The 20,548-nt window shown below is 38.5% G+C and overlaps 1 protein-coding gene across 1 annotated transcript in view; it reads right to left on the bottom strand.

Annotated features, from left to right (window-relative positions):
• CTDP1 (CTD phosphatase subunit 1) overlaps positions 1-20,548 on the bottom strand; it is a 96,356-nt gene that overhangs the window by 1,421 nt on the left and 74,387 nt on the right. The window lies entirely within an intron of this gene.

Below are 20,548 nucleotides of genomic sequence, written 5' to 3'. Positions count from 1 at the left end.
TTAAGAAGAGAATGCACTCACTTGCAGTCATGAAAAACTCATAAAATGATCTATTTTAGCTAAAACAGTAATTTAATAATAATCCTGTTAGTTCTGAGAGCACAGAGAAATAGCATATAGCAAGAAAGAAAGACATTTGATAAATACTGACATGAATGATACATATCCAGAAGAAATGAAGGCAAAGATTAAGAGTCAAACTTGTGAGCTTGTAAGCAATGCTGAAATACAAAGCAATTTTTATTTACACAGACACGTGGATTGCTGTTTTCCAAGAAAGAGGAAAGCTCATTAGCCCAAACTGCTTGGTGTGTGAGCTGGTTGACTGACACCTGACTCGCTCTTTCACTTTTCAGGGAGATAGATGGACAAGGTGTGGTGGGAAGCCAAAAGGGAAGTCCAAATCAAAATGGGAAGTGAGCAGTACTATGTTCTACCTTCTCTTTCTGCTGCAGCTGTGGACAAAGAGATACTGCTGGCTGCTTTACAGAGCACCTCCTCCCACTGATGTCAGGTGGGTTTTGCTGTTGAGCATAGGGTGGTAGAATTAATATTCCTGGGAGGCAAGGCTGAAACCCTTGGATACACTCTGGGCTCTAAATCCCTAACAAGGAAAAATGGGATGAAGTAAAAGTGCTACCTGAATACTTTGCTACTGAAACTCAAATGTGGTGTGCTGAAGCAGTTTCAGGGTACTAAATGTAGCCTAATTAATAATAAAAAGCAGTTTCTCAGGCATAACAGTGATCATTTCCACACAGCCTCTATTAGCATGCAGTTTGGACAAGGAAGCTCCCATGCTTAAAATGCCCAATTGGAAGAAATCTCAGCACACTTTCATTAAAAGCTATACAAATATGTGGAGCCATAGCAACACTTGCTTAGTGATGATTTCAGCCTTCAGAACTACAGTGCTATTTCAGGCATTAATGATACTATTAGCAAAGAAAAGCTAATTGGGAATTAAAGAAACCTGAAAGAGTCTTACTCAGCAAAAGAAGAAATGAGTCGAGCACCTTTAACAAGCAGAGGATAAGAAGTACACAAGCAGTGCTAACTGAGAAATAAAGTCATGAAGGGAATCTCTACCACAACGCTCACAGCTGAAAACATTTGCATTCATCTGTTTGTAAGACGATCTATGGAATCTGATAGTATTTGCCCACTGAAAAAATGAACTTAGCAATCTGACAGCTGTCATTTACACATCTGAAACGTACACACAACTGCAGATACTGTATTGAAGGATGTGTCAGGACAAGCAGGCTTTTAGAGTCTAAATACTGTAATTTACTGGGACATAAATCAATAGCACAGATCTCACAGAAAAGAAACAAAAGGGTCTGTGAAGAAATACAAAAAATAACAGCTCATTGAAATAATACCTCACTGCCAGTTCATTATTTCTTGAAAGTGCAGAACAGTTAATTTTCTAAATAATAACAGCAAAGACTAGCAAAATTATTACTTTATGCAAGAAAATAACTTTTAAAATTTCAATGTACTTCACAGCAACTAGATTTTGGTGAGGACAACCAACTAAATACAGAGATCTGAAATACTCAGTGTGACTAATTAATTAAAGAATGGAGCTCCAGCCCATAAAAAGACTTTTCAGAAACCTCAATGGATGCCTCTCCCATATTTCATCCCTCACTCAGTTGTATTAAACAATATCTTTGGAAATCCAAAAGCCTGACCATTATCTGTTTTGTCAGTTCTTGTTATTTCAGGAAGGCTAGAATGACAGCTCTGTTCAATCTCAATATGAAACATTAGTCATTTACGGGGAGGAAAAAAACATAAAAGAAAACCACAAAAAGAAAACATAGCTAAGTATTAGTTTTCTATAGAAAAAAAATCTTCTGAATGTTAGCATTTTTTTATTATAAAAATCTTTCAGTATTTGTGTACTGTAAACTGCAGCTTCACAGGTAGTCAAAAAAACATTTAAATGAGTATTATGATATGAAATAAAAAGGTAACCCTCAGAGAAGTATAGAGAAAGGACGTCAGGAAGACAGAGCTGCTCTTCTTCTTTGCAAATTCAGAAAAGAGAGATAACACTCTGTTCATAATTTCTATCATCAGAGAAAAAGCAGTATATCCCCGTGGTGGTCTACCTATTAACATAACAAACAATTTAAAATGTATATTTTCCTCACTGTTTTATGCCTATTCTTTGTCATTTCCCGTTTCAGAGCCATAGTATGTAGCACTTTTGAGTGGAAAAGTTAAGCTCATACAGAATTCCTTCTTACTATTTAGAGAAAATGATTCAGCAGTGTTGCAGGCTTCCATTAGCCTGATTTGCATTTTTATAACGAATTTTGCTTGACTGTTTTTAAAAGCCAAACATGTTTATCACAACTGAGTATCTTTAACCTCACATATGAACAACTGCCAAAACAATGAATGCAGAACTTTAAATATCTTACAACTCTGTGAAAAAACCTCTACAATCCAGATTACCTTTTCCTTTGCTTTAAGTATTTTTCTTTTGTAATATCCAGTACAAGGAGGCCCACCAGTTCACGTGCTGGAAAAATCCTTTCAAAAGAGAACTACATTTCATAAAATCTCATGTATTTATATGAATTGTCAAGAGATTTAAATAAACTAAGTGTAATTCACAATGACATTAAAAATAAAAAGAAAAAACTATTTGTAATTACATACAATTAAAAGTAGTTTTTAGGAAAATTTCATCCAAAGAATGTTAATAAGAAATAGTGATTTTCCAAATGAAGAGACAGGTTTACAGAGTTGCAATAGCACAAAGTATATACCTATAAAAAAATCACAGAAAAATTTACTGAAAATGAAAATTTATTTAGCTCTTGACCCATTAAAATGAGCACTAAAATCTGATTACCATGTCCTAGTCGAACGAAAACTCCATTCTCATGAATTCACTTTAAATTTAGTTCACTAAGAGAGCCATAGGAAACAAAGTGAAAGAAGCCCAGTATTTCTTGCTTCTATTATCTTAAGGTCTTAATTTATAATTGGCTGAAAATAATGTTGAAAAACATTCTTCTTTTCTTACATGAAAAGCAGATTGTCTCTGTTTTTTTTGCATCCCTTTAAGAAATACAGTGCTACGTTAAAATAGAAACATCTAATTAGCAAAGGAAGTCAAAGGGCAACGTAACCCTTGCTTTAAACAAAGCACACTTAAATCTTAAATTCCAAACCTTATTTTAGACTTGTAAATGAAAACTACAGAAAATACTTAAATACATGTTCACATATCCTTTAAACTCCAAATACCGACAAATCCCCATCACTATTCTGATAATGAGCAAACCCTTTATTTTTTGCAAGTTGACTTGACTTTTTTTCAGTATCTCCTAAAATCACTACAATAACAAAGCAGAGTCTGCAGACTAAATGTGTTTAGTCTTTTACAAGCAATCAGCTTACAGCATTGACGTTATAAATGAGGACTTCAATTTGCTACCAAATACAGCCAAGTTTCTCTCTAATGAGAACACTCACACAGCAGCCATAAGTAGTTTGGAAAGGGCATTTTGGAACTGTGTGCTGCCTTCTAACATCATCACAGCCTTGCACCACAACCTACACCGCCCCAGCATGCCTCCAAAGCTCCGTGTGGAAGGTTTGTCCTGCATTCCATACACACCTAGACCACAGCTTCCTGTAAACTCCTTCCACAATGGAAAGAAGGCGATGTGGCATTTGGTAATGCAACTAGAATTTGACTTCCTTTTACAGGAATTCGACTGTGGGAACACTGTATTCAGACAAACTAGTTCTCTGGCAATATTCTTCAGTTATGAAGAAGTAGGGCTGGTTATCCAGTAAAACTCTTCTTCAACCCATTCTGAAGTTGCCAGCCCAGTACCTGGCTAACAAGCTTCAATGCCTTGAGCTCTGAGAACACACAAACTGAAAATCAATGTTGTGAGCATTAATATGTTACATGGGACAGACAGACAAGATGGTTAAATTTTCAGAGAGATGTTCCAAGTCTGCGGTTATGTTTTTTTTAACATGGAATACATGGCAACATCTTTAAGGTCCCTTCCAAGCCAAACCACGCTGATTCTATGCCCATTCAGAGTGAGCAATTGTCCACAGCCTGCCTGTAACTCAGGTGTTTCCCCTCTGGCAATTTCCCTGGAACATCTGTGCAGGGACACTGGATTTTCTGTCCCGGTGCTCCTCCCTGGCACTGGCAGAGCACAGTGCCAGGCACACACACAGCCGTGAGAGCACAAACAGCACCACCCCAGCACTGCTGGCAAGCTGCAGTGTGTGTTTTCACTTTCTGCTCCTGCTGGGACAAACAGGATACTATTTAGCACCGCAGGAACAAATGCCAGACAACATATATTTCCTCAAGAACTCATCCAATGCTGTCTGCAGGATTACAGGGTGATCCAGAAATCTAATATGCAGAAAAATTATGCACTGAGAATGTTCCTTGCACAGCCTCGGGGTGCAGAGAGAGCCCCTGCAGTTGGAGGAACAGTGTGCTTTCAACGCTGTTCACAAAAACCTCTTGCAGGCACCCAGCAATTCCAACTGACATCTCTGAAGAGCATTTTAACTAACACAACAGTAAAGTGAGAGCTAATTAAATTCTGTACAGCCTCAGTGCCTTTCTGCCTTAAAATTTAGCGCATCTGTGCACAAATCCAATGGTGAGAAACTATTCTGGAAGCTGAAAACATCCCACAACAGCTTTATAGGTAGTTCTCTGAACTAAACACTAAATTTAGAGTATTTTAAGTCAGGAAGTCACTGAAAATTTAATATAGCACAATATAGTAATAATTTCTGGATTTAACAAGGATAGTTGATAAATTTTGCTAAAATTGCCCCATTGATGAGCTTGTGTCTTCTTAATGTTCAGATCAAGGGGAAAGTTTAATAACAAGAGAATCAGTTCAACGGTGGTTTCTTAACAATATTAATGTTTTCTTGAAGAAAATGGTGATTTCTTAATAGTTAAACTTTGGGATATTCCAAAACCAAACAGTGTAGCAATAAAACTTTAAAATTAAATGCCGTGTGATTTTCTCTGCACTGTACTAATTTAGATACAGATAACAATTAAATTGGATAATGGAAAACTGCAAAGTTGAACCTACAATTTCGCTTCTGTAATTAAGTCACAGAAATAGAAACCGTCCCTAAAATATTACTTGTTATTAGCTTCAAGTTGTTTAAAAATAATCCATGTACTTATAAGATATATAACATGCAATATAATTATTTCTTCAAAAGGCAAAGGTGACAGCGGTTGTTTTATATCAGACAACAAATAATTTTGTCATTGACATATAGAAGACAGCAGAAAATGAAATATACTTGTCACTATGTGGAATGCCAGACTCTTACCTGACACTTTCATAATGGAAAATGCACAGATGCACTCTAGCATATGACTTCTTAATCCTATTTGAAAGCTAAACCAGGCCTTTGTTGTTTGCATCACTTCTCTTTCCAGCTTCTTCTAGTTTACATATATTACCTATTCTGACAATAAAAGTTAGACAGCAGTTGTGTAGCTCTGTAGAGATTCTGGGTAACTCTGGGAGGCTGTAATACCAAGGCTCAGAAGTGAGCAAAAATAGTTTCAAGCCTTTCTTCCCAGCACCTGGGTGGGCATTGTATACCAACTCTACTGGGATTTGGTTTGAAAAGCGTCTTTTGAAAATGGACTAATTCCTCAAACTAATTTCTGTATAGGATGGCAATAATCTCAGATAGTGATCCTCCTTAGAGATTGAAATGGGTCATTGTTTTAAAGAATGGTTGTTTGCAATAAAAAATTAAGATGAAAAGTGGGCAAAAAAACCAAACTAGGATGCATAGGCAATTTAGAAATCTCAAAACCATACATCAAAACAAGAAGTTGGAAAAGAAACATCATCTGATTTATCTGAGAAAAGTAAGACTGCCTTCATTTTTCTCACAGAAGCACAATGTGTATGTAGAGGTACCCCTGTGCCAATATAAGGGAGAACCAACTCCAGTTTGAAGACCCCCAACACCGCAAAATAACACTTGAAATCCTGATTGGATTTGCCAGCATCACTTACAAACACTGCGAATACTCTTCAAAATGCATTATTTGGCTTCTTAAATTGTTAAGGTGGAATTTAGTTGACAACACACTGACTGTGCTAATCAAGGAGGTTGGTAGTAGGATTTGGTATATGGTGGCTTTTAAAAAAAGATATCCATAGATTATATTAATCTATAGGTTATGAACTACACCAAGTTATAAAGAAAGATGATTTTTCATCTTCAGTCAAAGCCTTCAACTCTGATTTTTACTAACTCGTCTCTTACTTTGCCCTTGTTTTCAATAAATAATGGAGATTAAATTGCAAATAATTAAACCAAACATCCTTCTAGGATGTTCATTCTCTGCTTTGCACACAAGAATATTAACTAACAACATCTCTGCTTCATCATAAAATATTGAAAATAAGACAAAACACATCACTGACTCTATATGGATACTGGTAGTACTGTCATTGCCACTGAGGCATGAAAAAGAGACTTCAAATTCCTTTAAAATGTTGTGTTCTACGGGCTAAAATACACACTCCCCTTTTCACGCAGGTATATTCTTTCATGAAATTCACTAGGTCACTCCTGCCAAAACCGGTCAGCCCTTCATCCTCCTCACGCTGCCATGTGATTTAACTGGATAATCCCCAGTTGATTGACTCTGCTGCCTGCCTCACAGTCTGGTAAGCCAGTAGTGCACCACCTCCTGTAGTCAGCTTCCACGGAGTATTTACTGCACAACACTTGGGGCATTGAAGCTGCTGTGAGGCTGTGGCTTACACCATAGTACCTGGCACTGAGATTGCTCCATCTAGCAACGGGCTGCACGATTGTTTTCTCTGTATCATACAGCATCTTCCTGCAATACTGCATTTCTCTACTACTTATTTCTTTATCCCAATGGCAAGACATGTTATCTTGGCAATCCTCACTTCTTCCTTCCCTAAATTCCTAGCCCTGACAACTTATATTTTTCATTATTTATTTGTTGAAACTGTACACAATAAATATTGTTTCATGCATTAAAACAGGTTTTGGAAGACTGTTTTAAGAAGACTGCATTATAACACAAAGCTACAGAGAACCTAGAAAATAATTTATCAGCATTGAAAGGTCACCACTTGACTTCAGACAGTCCCTTTTGCTACAGGATGTTTTAGAAAAGCTAGTAAGTTAGAAAATGAAATGACATCAAGGCACGAAGTCACTTCTCAGTAAAAAAAAATTTTCAGAAATTTGTTGGACATTTGCTAGGCTTCCACTAGAAACAGGGCAAAGTAGTGTCAAGGCTTGGTTTACAAATAAGAAAAATCTGAATTGAGGTTGTGAAAGTATCTGCCAGAACCATGTGACTTTTACATGAGTTTTATAAGGTTAGCATAAATGATATATACAGCATAAAAATACATGCAATACATTTGAAACAAAATGCCAGCCATCTTTTTTTATTGTGTAATTCCAACAAACTCCCTAAAAAAGTGGGTCTGCATTCATTAAATTTGGATCTCTATAATACTGGGTCAGTGAGCATCACCAATTCAATATGGATCAAAAGGCATTGCCAGCCCCCAGCCTATGTGCCAAACGGAGTCACACGGCTGAGAATTCCCCGTACCTGTTGTTTTCACACCAGCTACGATGTGACAAACGACCCAGTGCAGCAGATCGCAGCGCTCCTGGCTCACAGTCTTGGGCCTCTCTACAGTCTGCTCTACAGTTTTTTCTGTTGATATTTCTGGAATAAATTTGAACTAGCAAAGGCAGTTTATACTTGATCTGTTCTTTCTGGTGCAAAGTTGCAATTTTTTATGATGGTGCTGTCCAAAACCTAGATTCAAGGTATTATTCAGTTGCAGTCTCTCCCATACCACTAATGAAGAAGGCATCTGAAAGAGAAGCAACTCATTATCTTTAATCAGTCCAGAGTAAAAGGCAGCTGCTGAGCCTGTGTCATGGAGAGTTAATTTTCTCTCCACTAGCCAGGACAGTGTGATGTTTTGAGTTCAGTGTGAGACCAATGTTGATAACACACTGATGGCTCAGTCATTGCTCAGCAGTGCTTACCCTGAACCAGGGACTTTTCAGGTTCCTGTGCTCTGTCAGTGAGGAGCTGCACAAGGACCTGGGAGGGAGCATGGCCAGGACAGCTGACCCAAAATGGGCAAAGGGTATTCCAGACCATACAATGCCATGCCCAGCACATAAACTGGGAGTCATTGGACAGGAGGGCCTGATTGCTGCTGAGGGAGTAGCAGCAAGGTGGTGAGCATTTGTATCACACATCACTTGCTTCCCTTAGGGAAATTAAACCTACCTCCTCATTACAATTATTATGAAGCTATTACATATTTTATTTTGTTTCAAATATTATTAAACTGTTCTTATTTCAAGCCATAGGTTTACTTTTTCCTGGTTCTCTGCCACACAGGGCAGGGGGAAGTGGCTGTGTGGTTCTTAATATCTGGAGTTAAACCAGGACAGCCTGGTCTTATCCATGTAATGGTACTAGCCACAGGCTCTGATAAAGTGCAATTATCAATTTACCTGGATATATGGATGTGCACAAGAGGGAAATGTGAAAAGCTGTTTCTCCAGGTGCCAAATGACTAGACAGACACAGCACTTCAAACATGTAACAAAAACTGAGACTGCAACAAGTTGTTCTTCTAATGCTTGAGAATGAGAGAGCCACATGGATGCAGGGGCAGGAGCAAGGTCTGAAATGCCAGGCAGAGGATGAGACAATTCTCTGTTTGACTTTAGGAATAAAAGCACTCGACAGGCCCTTTCCCAGACTGCTGGAACACATTTCACAGCTGACCTTACTCAGATATCCCTTTGTCCTCCTCAGCCTGCACAGGTGACCCTCAGGGGTGAGGGGCAGGGCCTGTGCACAGCCCTGGCAGAGAGGAGAAGCCCGGCCACACACCAGGATCTTGCAGGCAGTTCTGGCCCCACTGCTCAGATGCTGTTTATCCACCCTTTCTAACACCCGGGACACTAAAAACTTTCTGGTATTACCATTCAGTGGTCTGAAGCAAACAGCAACATCAGCTGAGACATATCATTTCACCATTTTTTGTGTTAATCTGCAAGCTTTACAGGTTCTCTACCTAGCAGGAACATAATTTGCAAGAATACTTAACGTGATGTGGTTTGTCTGATGGGTTATTTCACTGCAACTGGCAAAACATATACTGTCATGTATTCAATTGTGTTCTCCAGTAAATATTCACTGGGATAGCTAAAGGCACACTCAAGCCACAGTGGTTATCTGAGAACAGCAGAAGGAGGCTCTGAACAGGAGACTTTCCCCTCAGCAAACGGGGACCACTTCTGTGCAATGCAGTGGCAATATGCTTGGGTCACACAGTAAAGGACATGTTTCCTGCTTTGCCATCTACAGTGGTGTGGGGAATCAAAACATCCTTATTCTGCTTTTCACATGCATGGCTGAAAACAACACAGGGACAGATCTCCACAACTGGTTTGATACAGATACAAGAGTCTTCTGAAGCAAATCCAAGGTTTCTAAAATATATGACTTGGTTCTTCCCAATGTAAGTACCTATTAGAAGTGATTAATAAACTACTTGGAAATGGGAATATCTACCCATTTTGATTCCTAGATTTCCTCCCCTTCCATTAAGAAGCAGTACTGCTTCTCTTCTAACAACATTTTTAGCACATGCTTCAAGCTGGCATTTTAATTGAAGAAACACACTGCTCTTTAGCAGCCATTAAAGACTTGCAGGGATCAAGATTAACGCACATTAGTTATTATGTGGAATTTAAAGTACTTTTAGAATTCATTAGGGAAACTAGAGCTATTTTTCTTGATTGGAACAATGTTGCCTTACAGTTTCCCGCTAATGTCCTAGGTCTCAATATAATGAAGGATTAAAAACCTTCACTGACACATCTTAATGTACTTCTTAGTTTCCTTATTCTCAAGAGATATTTAGATATCCACATATCTTACTAAGGAAAAACATAAATTGTTTAACAGCTCATAAATTGCAGTGAAGAACTTGGCCTGACTAAAGGAAAAAATGCTGCCTAAATTACCTGAGGGGCAACCCCCTGCTATTCTTCTGTTCCCAGTGCAGCTCTTTCACCAACAGACAAACCAAAGCAGTACATTATGGGCTTGCCTTGCCCTGAACTTCTGCTTTACATCTTTCTTTTCCCACACCATTAGCCACAGATGCAGAACAACATTAATATCTACAGACTGCTGGAATAGGCTAGTGGTGCTGGGGTTATGTGAGTGGAAGCAGGATACTGGAACCTGGTGTAGTTAATTACGCCTGTGCAGGAACAGAAATACATCCGACAATCTGATGCTCCAGTTTCTTACTGGAACTCAGATTTCATAAGAGAAAGGAACTGTCCCCTCTGTGTGTTACAAGTGCTCTGAAGTTGAAGAGAGAATGAAATGGTTTTCCTACTCCTCCCTTTGTGAGGGAACACTAGGAGCTCAGGTATTTAAATTCACTCAGGGTTCTAGTTCTCACCCTCTTGCCCTAGCAATCACATGAACCAAACTGGGACTGCTCATTCTTCAAGGTGGCAGGGCATTAAGCAGATCAACTTCCAAATCCCTTCCCCATCATCCTGGTTTCTTGCAGCCTTCACTTATTCAAGCATAAATTGTGCTTTTGACATTTTTTGGATCTAGGAATACCTAAATGAAATGTTTCACACAATAGCATCTCTCCCAGCTGGGCTAGAGGAACCAGCATCAGGTTATCTGACAGTTGATGAACATCTGTGCATTGTTCTGAAAACTTCACTCTCACAACTTAGAAGGGGTAGCATTATATTAACAAGAGTTCTCCTTGTCTGGAGGCTTCTCATACAGGGTCAGACAGCTCCTAGTACCCCTGGTTAGGGTTAGACTGGAATCTTATCAACACAAGCTCTCTTCCTTCTTCACCACAAGCACCTAACTCTGCTGTAGGCTCCCAGCACTTGCTCAGGACTATTCTCACTCCCAGGTAGTTAATCCACACACTTTCTTTCAACTTTGATCTCAGCAATGTGGATTTTACAGATCTCTTAACTGTGATATACTGATTATTTCAACACTCATTCTTGATCCTGAGACAAACTCATCGCTACTGCACAAGCACAAGAAAAACAGAGCTAGATGAAAAGACAAACATGCTGACCTGTTTTCTTTTCACTAGTCTTGATCACTGCTTAAACCTAAGTTTGGGGTCCTGGAAGGGTGCCACGGTTGTCCCTACCACATATGGCCTCTTCTCCAAGCTGAAGTATTGTTTTTCATTGCTTTGTACTTTTTTCTTCAGGTAACCTCACAGTTAAACAAGAATTCTCTGCTAGAAAGCACGTCTCTTCTTTCTGTTCTTTCTCTCTGATTATGTGAATGCCTCTCATCATTTTTCAGCCCTCACTCTTCCCAAAATGATTGTAACAAATGATTTCTGAAGTCTGCTTCTACAAAAATCTAGCTCTTGTAGATTGGTACTTCTTGCAGATATATTATAGAAAATTATTTTCCCTCAGGCTCTAGTCACTCCATTGTCCCAGGATGGAAGCTATTAGTTAATGGCTCTGCAGTGATAAAAGGCAATGACTGCAGAAAGACTTCTACTTCAAATACATTGAGGCATTACTGAGAAATCAATCTCATTATTCACTCAGAACTCTTTAGTTATAGACAGAGTCACTAAATCATTATAGACAGCAAAAGTTAGAACAGAGAAATGTAATAATAACAGCAATTCCTGCACATACTTTAGCATTTATTAACACATTTAAGGAGACAAGGGGAACAAGGAACTCTCCTGCTTGATCACCTATATTATGATTCCAAATTTTTGCCCCTAGAAAAAATGGCAACTTAGATTCCCCAATTCATTTTACAGATACCAGCACATGTCTATTGAAAAGCACAAGTAAAATCTATTTAGACCTTAAGTGAATTGAGAAAAATAAGGATATATTTTAACAGCACTTTTCTAAGTCTTGTAACATACTACTAACACAGAGATTTTTAATTGCTTGTGTATCCTTCCCCTGAAGTACCAGAACTGTTAGAACTTAGCATCATGTAAACTTGCACAGTTAATCTACATAGTATTGAAATATGAAAACCCATGACCAAAAAATTGTATTGATATAGAGAATTTGATAAAAAATACTAATACAAACCAGCTTTCAAATCCAATACTGAAAGCAGTATAAGACAGCTTTATGCTATTTTTCACTTTTCCAAAGACACTTCTTTTCCTGATCTCAATTGCATAGTTGCTATATTAACTAACAGGTATAACCATAGTATCAGTGTAAGCCAAGCAATAACTGCACACACAGACACAGATGGACTGAATGATATTGTATTATTGCACCTGAACAACTTGTAGGTATTTTCACAGTTACACAGTAAAAGAGGCTAAAGGCAGATGCTCACTCTAACCACGCTGTATTTCAAAGCATTTTCAAGCTTCCCATCTCACGTAGTCTAACACAAGCACAAGTATTATAACCCATCACTTTGTGAGAAAAGTAGTCTTCTGCAGTTTGTATGTCTTTTGGCAATTTACATATTGTGGAGGGAAACAAAGATACCAGAGAATTATGTTAAAGTATCTTGCACAAGTTCAAAGCACCACTGTTCAGCTTTTTGGTGAACAATTTAAAAAATCTTCTTAGAACTATTGTAAAAACTTACATTATTCTTAACACAAAGCTTAATAGATTTAGGTGACAGATTAAGTGGTGAACACCTCACTCATACCATGAAATGCTAAAGGAATTTGCCAAAAAAAGGAACATATAACCATAGAGAAATGCTTTGGAAAAAATCTCTTACAAAAAGGAAAGAAGGTTAAAAAATTCAACTGCTGTTTATATTTGATAGACTTGATGTGAAAAAAATCTTATGTTTTGTGGATATAAATGTTACTGAAAACAATTTATTCAAGCTTTTTAGGAACACTGTACAAGAAAAATAGCTCAGATATTTTTTCCAGAAAGACTCATCCTAGGAGAAATCAGCAAAAGTCATTCAGTCCTACTGAACTTCAGCTATGACACCTGCTTTGTAAGACTTATGAAAAAACCCCAGGTATTTGTGATAATATTGTGATAATTATCAAGGACAAGATCAGCACCACTGACCAGGCACAAGTCAGCAGCACTCTGGATGTGTTCCATTCTGCTGCTGCAGCTGTGAGCAGAGCCAGCTCTCTTAGGACAGCTGACATAGAGATAATAGGCATAACCACAACTCTGGTCATTTCAGGACTGTGGGAAAGGCCCAGCTATACCTTAAAGGGACACCTTGGGATCAACCCAGGCTCTCACAGTGCACATTGATTCTGTGCCAAGATTTGCTTGGTTGGACCCGAGAACTTTTAGACTGTGCAGTTCACTTTCTAAAAGCCTTTAGGAGAATAAAAATCTCCATTTTAAAAAAAGGAAAAAAACCCCCTGCAATGGAAATTTAGCAGCTTGACACTTTGAGCAAACATGCACAAGCTGTGCATTTGCTCCTTGTAGGAAATACAGAGAAATACAAGACCAAGACTGAAGTCTCATGATTGAAATGTGAACCAGCACTTTGGTTAATTTTAGCTGCAGTTAATAGTCTAGATGTGTGAAAGTTCACACTCTCAGTTCTCTCCTGTGATTTTTTTTCTTACCCAGTTAATGATCTGAGGCTTTCCAAAATGCCTGTTCCTCTTTAACAGATATTATATGAGACCTTTGCAGTAACTCCAAGTATTTCTGAACTTGTCAGAAGCTGCAATGAAGTGAACAATGTCCTTCTGTGATTTTTCCTAATGCAATTCCTTACAGCTTTAATTTCCCTCACAGAATCATACAATTTCTAAAGAAACCTAAGGCTACAGGCTGTCAACATTGTTGTTTAATCTCATAAATGTCACCATGAAGAATGAGAATAAAGAAAATTAAAATAGTGCAAGCTTCCCAAATGGAGCTGCAAGCATGAAGCTGCCTAATGACACAGCATACCTTTCTCACATCTCCTGATTTTAATAATATTCCTAATACTTTTCTAAAACATTAGATAGGTGCACAAAAATATACAACACTATGTTCCAGAGAAGCAAATAAAATATGTTTTAATAAGACTACACAGTCATTTTCCTACACGATTCATTGATGAATCTTCAGGGCAAAACTGCCCAGGTTGAACTGCAGAGATCTTTCCATTGCACCCAGGCTTAGCCCTCAGAACTGATGTCTACGTTTTGGGGAGAGTTGCCCATTTCCATCCCCTTTTAAATTTTTATAAGTAACTGTGTAAGACAAAAGGAAGCTATAAATATTTGTATCATTAAAAGCTGATCTCTTTAGATCAATATATGTAACTTCCAGTATGAAAATTATTGCTTTAAAAATGCTTTATCTTCAAAACATATATAAGACAGCAGTCACTTAAAATTTCTTCTTATAGAGATTGTAATTTGCATTTGTTTTGCTTGTGGAACACAGCTTTTTGTCCCTGCTGCCGAAGAAATGAAGAGTTTCAGCCTTATGGTATTTTATAATCTCCAGACAGGAAGGACAGTTGATATATACATAAACATACACATGTGCTGTATTTTGATTTTTAAAAGGAAGCCATCTGAAGGATGTAATAGACTTGACAGTTTCCTTTTAAAATCAAGATAGGGTTTTATCAATTGTCCTGTCAGAAATCTTAAGATTATTTAAAAGCTCTTATATAATGGAAACCGACAACAACTTTCTGAAGCCTAAGGAAAAAAAGAAGACAGATGATGTTGAAGCAGGTGATGAGAGAAGAGAGATGATGTTGAATAAGCATTCAAGAGACTATAAAAGCCTCAGCCAGCCCATGGGAATTATTCATTCACATTTTTATTTATAGAAAGATACTATGGCATATTCATTTAGAAGAGTGGCTTCAGATAATGGGAAGTCTAACCAATTACAGAGTTATAAAACACTACCAGCAGAAGTAACTGACAGAATATCTACAAAAGGCATTCCTGTACCTAAACTCTTAAGACATTCAAACTGTGATTTGGAAAATTCTCTTCCTCCAGACTGGGAGTGACTGAAAGACACACCTGAAATAAATGGAATCATTCCATTATCCCTGGAAAGGTTGTACTGTTCACAGTGCACCACAGCAGCAAGAAAATCCAGTGATGACTTTGCCATGCAAGGTATGTGGTGCTTGACACCCAAAGCACCTCATTTTGATTTACAAGAGCATATTTTCTTCTCTACTGTCTTTAGGATTTGATTTAGCTGGGTTGTCTTTGCTCTGACCCCCGAGAAATATCCAGTTCCTTACATCAAGGTATCATCCCTGACATTTAACATCTTTTCTATTAGTTTCCCTAAAATTTCTACCTTCGTTAATTCAAATTCTCCCTCATCCCCACAAGAAAAACATGCCTTTTTCCTAAGACATCCAGCCATGTAGAAATGGAAAAGTGATGAAATGGAGAAGGGTTCCTCAACTCAAAAGAATTGCAAAGTGTTTTGCTGGAAAAAAAGACATTCCCTGGATAAGCAATATAGATGTCATAGCTATTACACTTTAATACCAATTTTATACTCGTGCTCTAAGCTCCTGCTATAAAGCATCACCTAAAAGTTCATATATTTTCCTTTATGAACAGTGAAAGAGGTTAAATCCATTAAACGCTGAAAGGAGAACTTCACAAACACAGGCAATAGGAACAGTTTGAGGGGTTATTTTTTAATGCAAAAAGATTTAGCAATGCTAAAACTCTGCAGGAGATGACACCAATTATCAAAGTTGTTTTAATTGGTACAGTGAAGGAAAACTTTCAAGACTTGTTACAGTTTATGTCACTGTTGGTGAACTCTTTTGGAAGATGAGCCTTTCCACGGAGAACATGGTATTTCTCCTTCTTTCTTCCATACTTTGATGCAATGTGTCAATAGTATCTATAGAAAGTTATTTTTAGTGAGAACAGCTTTTAATAGCCAGCTTTGTATCAAATATTTTTACAGAAAACTATTCTTACAAAAAATGCTCCTGAGTTTTCACACCTGTACAAAACAGGGGCAACAAGACTTTGTGAGGAGGATTATTTCTCTTCCTTTCTTCCCAGCAAGATGTACAAAGATCAGGTCAGTCTCACAGGATAAGCTGGGTTATTCTTGCCAACAGAAAACTCATGTTATTTGAGTATTATCAGTAGCAACATGAGCACATTGCAGGAGACTGCAAGCAAAATTTAGACCCACTGATAGAAGCTAGGGCACTGCAAGACCCACCTTTATGTACTGCAACTCCACATAACGTTCCCAGATGGGTGCAAAAGCAGTGGAATAATGGAAAATACACTCAAAACAAGCCCTTCAGAGATAGCACACTGGAAGCATCCCATCCTTAGTTCTGGAGGGTGTACAAGCTATTCAAAAGAAGCTGCTGGTGGGGAAGCTGTGCTACTTGGAGGTGCTGGACCTGAGTTTATCCAAGCTCACTCACCTCCAGCATTTCAGCGTCCATTAGTATGTATCCAGCTCTTACATTGCTCAGGTATTTCCACTCCCTCAGGGCACAGTATGGCTCAGCCTTTCTGCCACAGCCCTGCACAGTGCTGATCCCAAGCAACAGAGAAGCCAGGGAGGACAGCTGCTCTGCTGGACCTCAGGCATGAATGAGGCAGAGGCATGGAGGTGGGAAGGCTGAAGGCAGCCTTAGCTGCAATGACCCTGAGATGCTGATGCAGTCCAAGACAACAGGAAGGTCTTGTACCACAAGTAGGAAATGGAAAAATGTGGAAATTGGAAAATATGAGCCTGCTGCTGAATGGGGCAGGAGAGCCAGTGACACAGACACAGAAAAGGCTGAGGTAACAGTGTCTCTTTTGCCTCAGTCTTTCTTTACTAGCAAGATAAACCTTCAGGGGCCAGAGAAGATGGTAAAAGACTCCAGCAAGGAAGAGGAACAGCACAGGGAAGGACTCAAGCAAATGGGGCATACCTGACTCCATAGCCCCTGGTGGGATGCACCCACAAGTGCCAAGGAAGGCGAGTTATTGTTATTGGGAGGCCACTCTCAGTCTATAAGAGATTAGGGTGGTTGAGAAATGTGCCTGATGACTGGAGGAATGCAAATATCACTCCTACATTGAACAGGAGCTGGACTGAGGGAAGGTCAGCCTCACCTCAGTCCCTGGGAAGGTGAAAGAGCAACAGACCCAAGAAAACATTTCTAGGCACATGAAGGACAAAGTGATCAGTAGTGCTGAACTGGGTTCATCAAGGGGAAACTGATTGACCAACCCTGATACACTTCTACAATGAAATCACTGGCTTGGTAATGAGGGAAAAGCAGAGGGTACTTCACTAAGGCCTTCGGTTATGTGTCTCAGGATCCTCAGAGGCTCCTGATGGAGTGGAGTGTGGATCTAATGAACATGTACAAAATCCTGACTGGATAATGTAAAGAAAATGGAGCCAGTGTCTTCTCAGTGGTGTCCAGTGACAGGACAAGAGGCAACAGGCACAAACTGAAATACCTAAGTTCCCTCTAAACATCAGGGAATAGTTTCTCACTGTGATAGTGATTAAGCACTGGCACAACTTATCCAGAGAGGCTGTTGAGGCTTCATCCTTAGAGATACTAAAATCTGCAGCACTACTGCCCTGCCTCTCTAGCTCTTTTGGGAACTCCTGTCTTACACAAGTAGCACATGCTGCTCCAAGACCAGAGAAGCCATCAAACACTAGAAACCTTGCATGTGAAGAACCTGATGCAGAACAAATGCTAGATTAGGCCTGCAGCAATATGAAATTATTCTTTTTCTCTGTTATGGCAATTGCTCCCAGCGCTAAACTCCTGAGCATCCATCTGAGGGCAAGAAGAACTTGAGGAGACACATCTGGTACACCATTACTCTTGGCTGTTCTCCTCATCTTTCACCCAAATACATACCAAAACTTTCAAAAAAAACCCCAGCAGCATGCTGGTCCTGCCTCCACTGCCACAGCACTAGAACACAGAGATGGGCAGACCTGCTATAATGAGATCTACTTTCCCACCATTTTCATTCTCCACTGCCTCAAAACCCAATCCATTGGCTTCCCAGGTGTTTTACATACTGACACATGAGCTCTCAGGGAAAAAAGGGCCATAGCTGAACAAACCCAGGCTATACGTTATAAAGACAAGACATTAAGTGATCTATCTCTGCAAATCTGCTCAAAATTTGAATTCCTTCTCCCTGGACAACTCATGATACTAGAAAACAGTGGAAAAACCAGAAAATAGGATCAGATTCCTGTGGCTGGAAGAATTTTCAGAGTGTCATCTGTCTCATTATGAATTTGGGAAGAGGGTTCCTTGCAAAATTCTGCAAAAGGAATAACTTCTCAGGGGCTACTCTGGAAAAAAACTCTATAGAGTCCCAGAGGCTTGCTTTCTACAACTTCCTTCAGTTCATCTGAATGTATCTGGTTTTGTGCCTACCTTTCTGTATGTGGATAAAACACAATTTCAAGCAAGAACACACCACATGACCATTGAAAACAGAGATTATGGTAATTCATGACTAAGACTCTACTAAAAACAGAGTGAATACATGAATCACATACAATTTCTGATTTTCTCAATGCAGCAGCAGCTCATGTATCTAAAGCTGAAGATGGTACAAGTGCCTATTAGGTTCTTCCCTGAGTGTGTAAGAAATTGTTTGCACACATTACAGATAATTAAGCTGTTGGACTGCTTACTTTCCTAGGTAAGTCTTCCTAATCAGAAGAATGGACTTGTCACTTCCAAGTCTTGCAGGCTGCAAATGCAATTTATATATGTAGCCAAGAATAGACTTTCTAATATAAATTGTAATTTTTCAGTGTAACTGGATGACATTAGAGTGTTACAGACAACATTAGATGAGTAAAGCTAACTGCAAAATTGCAGAGAAGACTTCTCTGAAAAAAACAGGAGGCAAACTTTCCCTTACATACTGAATATTCAGATTCCTTTTCTCAAGTATTTTTCTTAGTCTTCTTGACAACTGGATGCACTCTGTTTACCAACAAGACTAATCAGCAGCTGGAAACACAACTGTAATTTAGTCTGCAACTTAACTGAAGCTGTAGTAGGTATATTTTCAGTAATAGTTTGAAACTTTAGGCCATTAAAATCATTAACAAGCTTGACAATACGAATGACTCATCTACTTAAGCGCTTTCATAAAGAAACTGAGCCATGCATTCATTGCTTATACAGCTGTTTTTACCATTTATCAGTGTTGTGCTTATAATTTAAGTAATTTAACCACTTGAAATTTTAAAATAGCGTATTGCAATGTCCCAGCATTTAAATGCTCAAGAAATAACTGCAAAATTGTGTTCACTGTCTAGATGTATGAATATCAAAAGAGATAAAAAAAGGAATCCAACTCTGTAAGCACATAAAAGTTTAAACAGAGTAATTCCAGTGACTTTTTAACTTTTGTCCTGATGACACTGTATACACTGAGACAATACATTTGGCATCCATGCACATGGGCCTTACAGCTGATTAAGGCACAAATAAGGATTTACTCTAGACAACCTCTCAGCTCATTCTCTGGATGGAAGGTACATTAGTGGCTGGTTCACAGCAAGCTCTTGGAGTGAAACCCCAGATTACACTGACCTGAAGGAAATGGTGAACCCTGAGATCCCTTTGGGAGCCACACCAAAGCACTGCTTCTAAGGCACACTCCTCACCTGGGCTAAAACACTGCAGGAGATACAACCTCCAAGTACCACAGGAACCCTCACTGCTACCACTGGCTTCTCGGCCGAGTATGACTTACTTTGTACACAGAAACTCCTTTATTTCTCACATTTCTGCTTTCAAACATTTGCCACTAAATATCCTCTCTGATTAACCTCTGATGAAATCTGAAATAAACAATATATCCATTTATTTTATGCTTTTGCTAATTGTTTTCTGAACAGCTAGAGTAGTTCTAACTATGCTTGATGATGTTGAAGCTTTTAGACTTGTCGACATGAATTTTTCTATATGAGATAATAAAGCCTAATTCATTTAAATTAAGAATAAAATAAAAAGCTCCTCTACCACACCAACAGAAGAAAATTAAACACAAAATCTAAAAGTAAAGGACACACAGACCAGATGTGGAAGTTTAAGATATAAATGGAATGATAATTTCTCATCAAAAACCTAACAAATTTGTACAGATTTTATCTCAACCCCCCCCATGGGAACAGTCCACTCTATCAGATAGCACAGAATATTGAAAGAAGAAGAAAAACATTTTTCATCAACTTAGAGGGATTTTTTAATTGTATTTGAGAATTCCATTCCATTTTCCAAAAAAGCAGTGGCAACCTCCCTGTCTAACAGCGTTGCCTCTTGTGAGGGATCTCCCAGATACCCTTTTATTTGTAGAAATAAATTATTTTTTGTTTTAAAACAGAAATGTAATATTCCCCTAAACTATCAATTTAGTTTTAGGGGAATAGTTTAAAC

This window comes from Melozone crissalis, unplaced genomic scaffold (assembly GCF_028551555.1).
Source record: "Melozone crissalis strain CALT ecotype California unplaced genomic scaffold, PUWL_Pcris_2 ptg000042l_1, whole genome shotgun sequence".
Taxonomy (NCBI): domain Eukaryota; kingdom Metazoa; phylum Chordata; class Aves; order Passeriformes; family Passerellidae; genus Melozone; species Melozone crissalis.
This window is presented reverse-complemented; position numbering and strand designations above follow the sequence as displayed.